This window comes from Diadema antillarum, unplaced genomic scaffold, assembly GCF_040938485.1.
Source record: "Diadema antillarum isolate AM-2024a unplaced genomic scaffold, OU_Dant_1.0 seq00000682_RagTag, whole genome shotgun sequence".
Lineage (NCBI taxonomy): Eukaryota > Metazoa > Echinodermata > Echinoidea > Diadematoida > Diadematidae > Diadema > Diadema antillarum.
The window spans coordinates 1,330,135-1,340,612 of NW_027271587.1; positions in this window are offsets into that span (position 1 = coordinate 1,330,135).

Here is a 10,478-nt window from a genome sequence, read left to right on the forward strand (position 1 = left end):
AAACCGTGGGCTCTAATTTGCGACAGTTTCATGTCACGAAAAATAACACTGTATTTATGTATCTGAGGGAGTAGGTATAGTTACAAAAAGAGGTTCAGATTTTTCCTCTTTTTTTTTTCATTTTTCCGGGGCGGACCGCTGGGGGGGGGGGGGGGTGTTCAAGGGTCAGCGACCCCCCCCCCCCCCTTTATTAGAAACGTTCCCAATCAAGCCCCGTTGATATTACTTGTATACAAATATACTTTGCCTACTCGAAAAGTATATTTGTTTTATATTTTGGATCAAAAATTTAAGTAAAAAATGAAAATGGGGAAAATGCGAAGCGAGAAGTGTCGTAGTAGTGGATGCGATGTTGTGAAGGGATTCTTTTAGATACTCGTAGTAAGCAGCGCACGATGTGAGGCTGCTTTGTGATGTTACAATATTATTTTTTTTTTTTTGGTTCAAATATGTTACATTTCACAGAGTGACGGTACGAAGCAATGAGCATTGTCAGAATTGCTTTATGACGTCACAATTGCTTTACAAGATATTGATAAGTTCATAGACTGACGGTACGAGCAGCGCAAAAGACAAGTCAAAAATTGCTTTGTGACGTCACTATTGCTTTTTTTATCAGAAATTGGTACATTTTACTGACGGTACGACGCATGCAGTGCGCGATGTCAAAATTGCTTTGTGACGTAACAATTTTGTTAAAAATGTTACATTTCACAGGGAGACGGTGCAAAGCTGCGCACGATTTGAGAAATGCTTTGTGACATGCTTTGCAAATAGTACTTTATGGAGCGTCAAAAATGCCGACACTGTTATAGCTGAAAACACCCATAATCATGTGAAGCTCTTTGAACCAATCACTAGAGGATAAATTTTTATCCAAAATATATATAGGCCAGGCCTATATAGTATGCGTAACTAAACTGGGAATATGTACATCAAAACTATTCTAGATGTTGCATCTTTGATCAATGTTACTGACAGATTATCATACCCATCACTGCCCATGATACTTTGAGCGTCTATACAAGATCAAATAAACTAGGGCCTATCTATAATTTCCTTTCTTGATATGAGTTTCCAAGTCATGGATTCTTTTTTTTTTCTGTCAGGTTGTAAATCATCTTTTAAGCAAATGGTGGAGGCCCATTTGGCATTTATTTTGTGCATATTTGGCCGGCGCGCAAGAAAGAAGTTTAATGAGAGTTCCTTTGCGATCCTTTGCTGAAGAGACAATTTAATGTATTCCACCTTGTCTAACGCTGGTTTCTCGATATCGGTGTTTTTATTCTTACTTTTTTATTAAGTTCAATTCATTTCACATATCTTAAAAATGCACAAACATAGACATAGGGACCTATATATACAGAACGTATACACAAAACAATTTCAAAACACAAATAGTACAAGGACGGTTACCACAAAGTAGAAAAAAAGTAGAACAGTCAAAAAAATGCTGCAGATGTGAGGGGATAACAAAGGTTCTTGGCCTATATCAGAGGTCAAATCCTTGGTGGACTGCATCTTACAAGTTCTTTGCATTAAAAAATGCATGTAAATGAATAAGAATGGAGACAAGGAGAAGTACAGACAGGCAAACTGAAGATTAAAGACATCTGTGGGAAGACAACACTGACATGGCAAGAATCAAGTAAAAAAAAGTAATACTGACAAAGATTTAGGACCCCTACTGGTAAACTCATTCATTCATTTAGGTCCTATGGTTTCCCATGCAGGTCTTTCTCATATCATTTTTGGTATTGAAACACTAAATAAAGTCTCTTTGCATTCTTTATGATAACTGTTAAAAGTGAATGGAATAGAGAGGATGAGTCTAAATCACAAGAGCAAGAACTGGAAGCCCGACTGCTGTGCCAATACCACAGTATTCTTCCAGAATCTCGGGTATCTAATCAGGCTAAAGGTAAAGGTATCCAGTTTTTAAACTTAGATCCATATTCCTCATCAAAATTTGATAACCTGTTATACTTTTTCGAGTGTACAGGGTTTTTTTTCTGCAAAGAACTAATGATTGATGAAATCCAAGGATTCTAAAGACCATTCTTTTTCTTGGATTCATTAAGTTGTGTGTTAGGTGCATGCTTATCTCACACACTTTCAAAAAACATATGTCACGATTACCCTATAGCAACGTTAACACTCTATATTCACTTCCAGATTGTAGGTCTACTTGCACTATTGAGCCCAGTTAGTATTCTGTAAATCTCTATAATGTCAGGTATCAAATGTCCTGTATGACCAAGCAACTTTTCGCTTTAAAGCACATGCTGTTATTACACTCTCGCTTTCAATAATAATGATAATAATAATACAAATCGGAAAGCGATCTGAGACATCTGTCTCAATATCACCTGAGTGAATTGTATAGGATCATAGGAATGGTCAACAATCGATGAAGTAGAATTTGTTACCCTGGTATAGGATTTTCTATATTCGTGGTTGATGTTTGCTACATTTGTGAGGGATTTCTATACTTTTGTGTGTACTGTGTATGTGTGTTTGCGGTTGATGTTCTTCTATAAGCTGCATTCAGTGTGACCAGTGAAGAACGTGGGATTGTGCTTGAGGCGGCCTGCAATTATGCTAAATTGCCATGAAATTATGTCATCTTGTCAACCAAGGTGGGATTGTGTTTGAGGCACATTGTGCTTGAAGCAGAGTAGAATTTTTTTCTTTCAAGTTTTAACCCTATTGTGATTTTTTACAAGGAAAAACAGAGTGCAATACATATATGTTTATTTCTATGACAGTTCTATGGAACTGACATATCATTTGTTTTGTTGTTGTCATTTTTGTTGTTTTTTTAACTCGCGTTTTATATTATCTAGGTTTCTTTCTTTCTTATTCGCTGTATTTTTATCATATATATAATTTTGTAACACATCCTTTTTTTTTGCTATCTGGTTGATATGTTTACGTTTGTTTTGATTGTAACGTTGTGCATTTGAATATATGTTTTTGTATTTTTTTTTTGTGCTGGGCCCCTCGGTAGAACAGTTTTTTAACTGAAAGGGCTACCCTGTTGAAATAAAACGGAAATAAAATAAACAAACCAATTGTGGTGCCTCACTCAGCTGACAAGCAAAAAAAAAAAGAAAAAGAAAAGAAAAGGTCCTCCCATGGTTTTTGTTTTTGTTTTGTTTTGTTTTGTTTTTGCTACGAATTATGGTGCCTGATCGACTGACAAGAAAAAAAAAAACCAAACAGACAAACAAACAAACAAACACCAATCGCATTGTTTCCTATCGCATTGTGGTGCCCATTTGCATTGTGGTGCCCAATAGTCCTCCCCTCTTTTGCTGCAATTTGTGGTGCCCGATGAGCCGACGCTCAAATTCTATGCTCCAATCTACGTGGCGCTCTATCGCCAAAGCAAAAACGCAAAAAACCCCAACAACACATTTTCCACGACTTTTTATTGTCAATTTCGTCAAAAATCAGCTCACAAACTAACAAACCAACCAAAAAGAGGTATGGCCTATACTACAGTACACAGAACTCCTGGAGATTTCCTTTCCGTACAAATAAAGCCAGAATCATGCTAAAAACAGCCACAGATTATGCCTAGCATACTGCTAGAAATTGAAACATCTAAAATAATGCCAGAAAGCATAATTATGCAGTGGTTCTACATTGTGGGTTCAACCAGTTATACCCACATGAGTTATTCCCAACTAATCAGTATCATATTGAGAGAAGAGATAGACCTAATGACCCTCATGGTGGAGTATTTATTGCTACTAAGAGAGAACTTCTAGCTACAAGAGAAATTGAACTTGAAACAGATTGTGAAATTCTCTGGTGTAAATTAAATATGGCGGGATCTAAGACTCTACATATAGCTGCGTACTACAGGCCTCATGAAAATGACGAAGAGAGTCTTGCAGAGCTTCAACGATCCCTTTGTAAATTGAATCGCGATCATAATATGGTAGTCATAGGAGGTGATTTTAACCTACCTGGATGGGATTGGGAAACAAGACAGGTGAAAGCATGTCATCACCCAGCGCTTCATCATGCTTTTGGTTCTATGCTTGATGACCATGGGTTAACGCAGGTAGTTACGGAAACAACCAGGAAAGAAAACGTCCTTGATCTATTCCTAGTAAATAATCCTACGTTAGTCACTGATGTCTCAGTTGTACCAGGCATTTCAGATCATGATTGCCCAATTCTGACGATTGCTGGTTGTCCAACTCGCCAGAAGCTAGTAAGAAGGAAAATTAACATCTACAGCAAAGCGGATTGGGAGAAATTTGCTGATTTCATGCAAGGTGTAGGCAAGGAAATTGAAGATAAGCTTGACTTCTGCTCAGTGAATGAGGCTTGGGTTATGTTCAAGAATGGAATAGAGAAGGGAATGACAGAGTTTGTTCCACATAAGATGACATCCAAAAAGAATGACATACCTTGGATTTCAAACAAGATTAAAAGGTTGATCAAAAGGAGAGATAGGTTGAACAAAAAAAGTCGGAACATGAAATTGAGAAACCACGGGGTAGTCCCTTTTCAATTGGAGGAAGAGTTGAAAGCAGTTAAGAAATCACTGCAACAGGAGCTAAGGAGGGCTTATTGGAATTATGTGGAATCTCTTTTTTCTATCGATGAAGATACCACAGAATTTGAGAGTATGAAGAGATTTTGGGGCTTCATCAAACACAACAGAACTGATAATACAGGAATAAGAGAACTGAAAAGTGATGGTATTACGATCACTGATCCAATTGCAAAAGCTGAAGCATTGAACCAACAGTTCAAAAGTGTTTTCACCAAGGAAACTCCCATACCGAATGACTTACTACCGGAAACCTCAGACTTTGAAGAAATGGAGGATATTTCGTTTACATCAAAGGGTGTAGAGAAGTTGCATTGTGGTTTGAAGACATGTAAGGCCCCTGGACCGGATGGTATAACTCCATGAGTCTTGAAGCAGCTGGCAAAAATTCTGGCTCCAATTCTTTGCAATATATTCCGGTTGTCATATGAATTACAGGCCCGTAGCCAGGATTTTTCAAGGGGGGGGGGGGTGCGGTCACTAAAAAAACGGACCTTCGGTACCAATACCAATGATGACACACACACACACACACGCACACACACTATATATATATATATATTCTTTGGACAACCGAACTACAAAAGTTGTATAAGAATTTGCGCGCGAAGCGCGCCGCAAATTGTGAATTTTGACTGTTTTAATGACGTTTTAAAGTCTCGAGGAAATTTGTATTTTTGTCTGTTGCATGCAATCGCGTTACGGTATTTCATCTAGGAAATAGTAAAAACTCATTTTGCCAGGATGTTGCAAAGTTTAATTGTGTTCGAGACTCTGCGCGCGTAGCGCGCCGCAAAATTGAGAATAGTGATTTTCCTGGTGTTGTTTTAACTTCTATTTTTTTCTATTGTATACCCGCGTTAGCAGGCCTGAAGCCATTATTTTTAAAGGAAGGGGGGATTGCGTTAATTAACAAAACGGTCCTTTGATACTGTCCCGGGAGGGGTAGCGACAATTAAAAGGTGGACACCATGCTCATACATGGACTTTCAAAATGGCCCATAAACGAGTAATGATCATATGATTTTTTCGGGCCTTAAAAACAAGTATTCCTTAAATGTTTCCTGCACCCTAAAGAAGTACTTCATCATGATTGAACAATATACCATTTTCCCAAATTTCGGCCTTTTTGATACCCTTTGATTATATACGCTCGTACATCACACTTTCCATCTAATCCGTGAGAAAAAACGACCCCTATTAGTCGGGTACCTAAGGGGGGGGGGGGGGGGGAGGGGTCACCGTGCATCCCCCCCAGGACTCCTCGAAACTTACATTTTCAGGATCCTCATGACATACCAAAACATAATCAAGATGTTAACAGGAACGAAAAGTGGCTGTTCTAGGTGAAATTTAATGTGTTCTATTGTTTTTCATAATTTCTTATGTATTTCTTTGTTTTTCAACTTTTTCAACTTTTGCTTTTTCTTTGTTTTTCTATCAGAAATTGTCACTGACCACTTTTCTATCATAATTAGCACAAAACTAATCAATGAAAGTGATTAATTGTAAAAATAATCAGGTTTTCATGACTTTCATGACAGAGCACTGTTTTCCATAGGAAATGTACACAAAAGCACAAAATTGTGCCCGTTTTGGGATGACATTCCGCTACAAAAATGGGCGTGACTTCGCACAAGTATGCGGGGAAGTTGCAAATTTGGTCTCAAAAGTTGTACGAGACTTGAACAAACAAAGTCAAGAAGCCTCGCGACAGATTTATAGCGCGAAACTCGGGGGGGGGGGGGCGGATCCTATCCCCCCCTCCTTAAAGGGTTAATGTTGCATTTAAAAAAAAATCAATTTTCACATAATCTCATTTTTAAGGAGGTGGTATGCTTTACTAAGTATTTATCCATATCTTTCTTTTTGATAAACCGACGGTCACTTAACTTCGTGGGTGCGTTTGACATAAATGTATTTCTTCTGTTTCCACAACAACGCAGGGTGTGCTGCATAATATGTGCTTACATGAATAGGGTCTACATAGTAGGGTACCTAAGGGGGGGGGGTCACTGTGCATCCCTCCCCCCCCCCAGGACTCCTCGAAAATTACTTGAATTTGTTTTGTTCAAGTCTCGCACAACTTTCGAGACCAAATCTGCAACTTCCCCGCATACTTGTGCGAAGTCACGCCCATTTTTGTAGCGGAATGTCGTCCCAAAACGGGCACAATTTTGTGTTTTGTGTACATTTCCTATGGAAAACAGTGCTCTGTCATGAAAGTCATGAAAACCTGATTGTTTTTACAATTAATCACTTTCATTGATTAGTTTTGTGCTAATTATGATAGAAAAGTGGTCAGTGACAATTTCTGATAGAAAAACAAAGAAAAAGCAAAAGTTGAAAAAGTTGAAAAACAAAGAAATACATAAGAAATTATGAAAAACAATAGAACACATTAAATTTCACCTAGAACAGCCACTTTTCGTTCCTGTTAACATCTTGATTATGTTTTGGTATGTCATGAGGATCCTGAAAATGTAAGTTTCGAGGAGTCCTGGGGGGATGCACGGTGACCCCCCCTTAGGTACCCGACTATAATATACGCGTTTTCTTTAGCGAGAATGGTCACGGTGTCCACCTTTCAGTTGGAGTTTTCCATCCCATTGGATGCTGTTTGGAAGATGAAACATTCACTTTACTATACAGTACTTATCAGCCGTTGGTATGCGAGTTTGTCAAAAACGAAAATAAATAAGAAAATTTTTAAAACAAAATGAATTGTAAATGTGAACCATTTATATTTTGCCTCCTTGTGGTAGGATATTTCCAGCATTTCCGAACTTTCAAATAATCATTTTAGATTTAATAATATTAAAGGTAGTAGATCCGATTCGCAAACATCTCCAATATCAGTCAAATGTCATATTAACCATCATGCTAAGAAGGTTTTCTTTGTGAAATTTGGAGGTCAGTGAAATTCAAAAATTAAACATCCGTTAGCCATTGGAAGAAGTTGAGTGCAAATTCAGACCTCAGGCTTAGTGCTCAGATGTTTTCCTATTTGATTTGATCTGTCTTACTGTGCACACTAAGATACATACTGGAATGGTTATTTCTTATTTATTAAATTATAGTAGCATATTTGGTTACTAGCAGTCTCTAGGCATTTTCGAATTTGGGCTGCAAAGAGATCCACTACCTTTAAGTTAGAAGAGAGATAAGTAAATAATGATAAAATAAACAAACAAAAAAGAATGAGTTTCTTTTGTAATACTATCTGACAAACTTTTTACTTTACCATTTTACTTCATAGCTCAGCACTTTCCATTCTCTCTCATACCCTCTTACGGGTCGGGTGAATTCTTTTGTTGGAACCGTAAGCAAATGCCAGGTGAAGGCGAGTAGGCAAGTGTGTTTAAAAGCATTAGATTATGCACGGAGATCGTACAGTTACTTGATAGATGATCTTTTCTCGAATGTTGGTACTAGCAAAAGGGCTAGAAAAAGCAGCTATTATAATTCGTTAGGCATGCATAATGGCCCAATGAGTGTTACAAGAGAACTGGAGTAAGACAGGCCTTTCACTTTGTTTTGTCTCTCCTGATCGTTCGTAAGAAATGCTAATTCATGACCACCTTTTCACAATTTGATTGGAGCATGCATTCATAATGGAAAATAGTTGACATAATAATCTATCCCCAGGCATTATCATGTCAACATGTACTTATATATACATGTACTATATCTTTGTGAGACGTAGATATAAAATGTCTCAGGTTTTCGATTATAGTAATTTCGAGGAAATTTCTTTAATTTTTATCATATATGTAAACTTGAGGCTATTAGATTTTCATCCACTTACCTCTGTTCCTGTGAAAAAATGCAAGTGTCAACCTCAATGTCACCCACGAATCGCACGTACTCGGGCGGCCAGTGGAAAAAAAAAACACCGGTCACACGCGCCAAGGGCCATGGAATGCAGTGCCAATATAATAATAGCTCGCACAAATTGATACATAACATTTGTGTTTGTGTGCATTGGGACGATCCGATGGTTCATACAACAAAAGGGTTTCGTACAATTATTTTTAACATTGCGGACGTACTCTTCCACATTTACGTAGCATATATAATGTGTCTTTATATTTATTTAGATTGTTATCTTGAGAATTGCTAAAAACCGTTATTATGAAAAAGTGGACCTTTCAGAATTGGGGGGGGGGGGGGGGTGCGTACGCACCCGACGCACCCCCCCCCCCCCCCCCCTGGCTACGGGCCTGAATTAAGTGAAATACCAAATGATTGGCGTGAAGCAAATGTTGTACCAGTCTACAAGAAAGGTAATCGATCTACTCCTGTAAACTACCGCCCCATTTCGCTGACATGTATTTGCTGTAAACTAATGGAGCACGTTTTAGCCAGCAAAATTATGAAGCACGGGGAACAAAATAACATCATTTTTCCCCTGCAATGTGGCTTCCGTAAGAACATGTCATGTGAACAACAATTACTTGGTTTCACAAGCGATTTACATAGGAACTTGGATGCAGGACGTCAAACGGATGTTATAGTCATGGACTCATTCAAAAGCTTTTGACAAGGTTGGGCATGAGCGGCTTTTACGTAAACTGGACCACTACGGTATCAGGGGGAAAAATCTGAAATGGATTCAAAATTTTCTCAATGGAAGAAGTCAGAGGGTCGTTTTGGATGGTATTAAATCTTCTTCAGTAGCGGTAGGATCTGGAGTGCCTCAGGGGTCGGTTCTTGGGCCTTGCCTCTTTCTACTTTACATCAATGACTTGCCTGATGGTCTCGCGTCAAAGGTTCGCCTTTTTGCCGATGATGCAATTTCTTACATGACCATCGACAATCAACATCATACGCAAAATCTTCAAGAGGACCTAAACAAAATTGGTGACTGGGCGAAAAAATGGATGATGGATTTGAACACAGATAAGTGTAAGGTTTTGACAATATCCAGGAAAAGAAGTAAGGTGCAACACGTGTATCATCTAAATAACGCCCCTCTTGAATCTGTTGAATCCGTGAAGTACTTGGGTGTAACCATCACTTCTGATTTGAAGTGGACCCAACACATCAGCAATATATACTGTCAATAAAGCCAATAACGTGCTTGCATTTCTAAAACGCAATCTTCGCATAAAATCTTCTGATGTTAAAGCCACAGCTTACAAAACGTTGGTTCGACCAATTGTCGAGTATGCTTCCACAGTTTGGGACCCATCTACCAAGAACCTAATCCACCAAGTGGAAATGGTCCAGAGAAGAGCTGCGCGATTCACTTTAAATCGCCACCATAACATCTCGAGTGTCACCAAAATACTACAAGAAGTTAATTGGACCACTCTGGAACAGCGCAGAGAAAATGACAGGCTAATTATGATGTACAAAATACACAATAATCTCACTCCTCTTTCAGCACAGGACTATATCATCAAACAGGCTACTCAGTTAACGAGAGCCTCGAAACCACACTCCTATCAGGTACCATATTCGAGAACTGAATCGCATCGCCATTCGTTCTTCCCAAGAACTGTAAGGAACTGGAATTCCCTGTCGTCAGAAATTGTTTCAGCGCCATCTGTGGGATCATTTCGAAACCGTCTAACGGTTGATCACAGTGGCTAGTATTTTCGTCAAATTTTCTATGTGCTTGTAAATATCTGTAAATAAGTTGTATTACAATGTAAATAGCACCAGTCTGCAAGAATCTTCAGTCTATTGAAGGAGGCAGACTTAATCAGAAGAAGAAGAAGAAGGAGTTCTGTGGTTCAACCATATGGAGCAATAAGAAGACCCAAATCACACCACCCAGCCATTATGCATGCGCACTGCGAGCGTGCGCTTCTACCACTGACTTGGCTTCTACACGTATACCCTTGGGCCTTATGAACGCGCGCACTGTACACGCTCTCGCTTTGAGGACTATGCATGT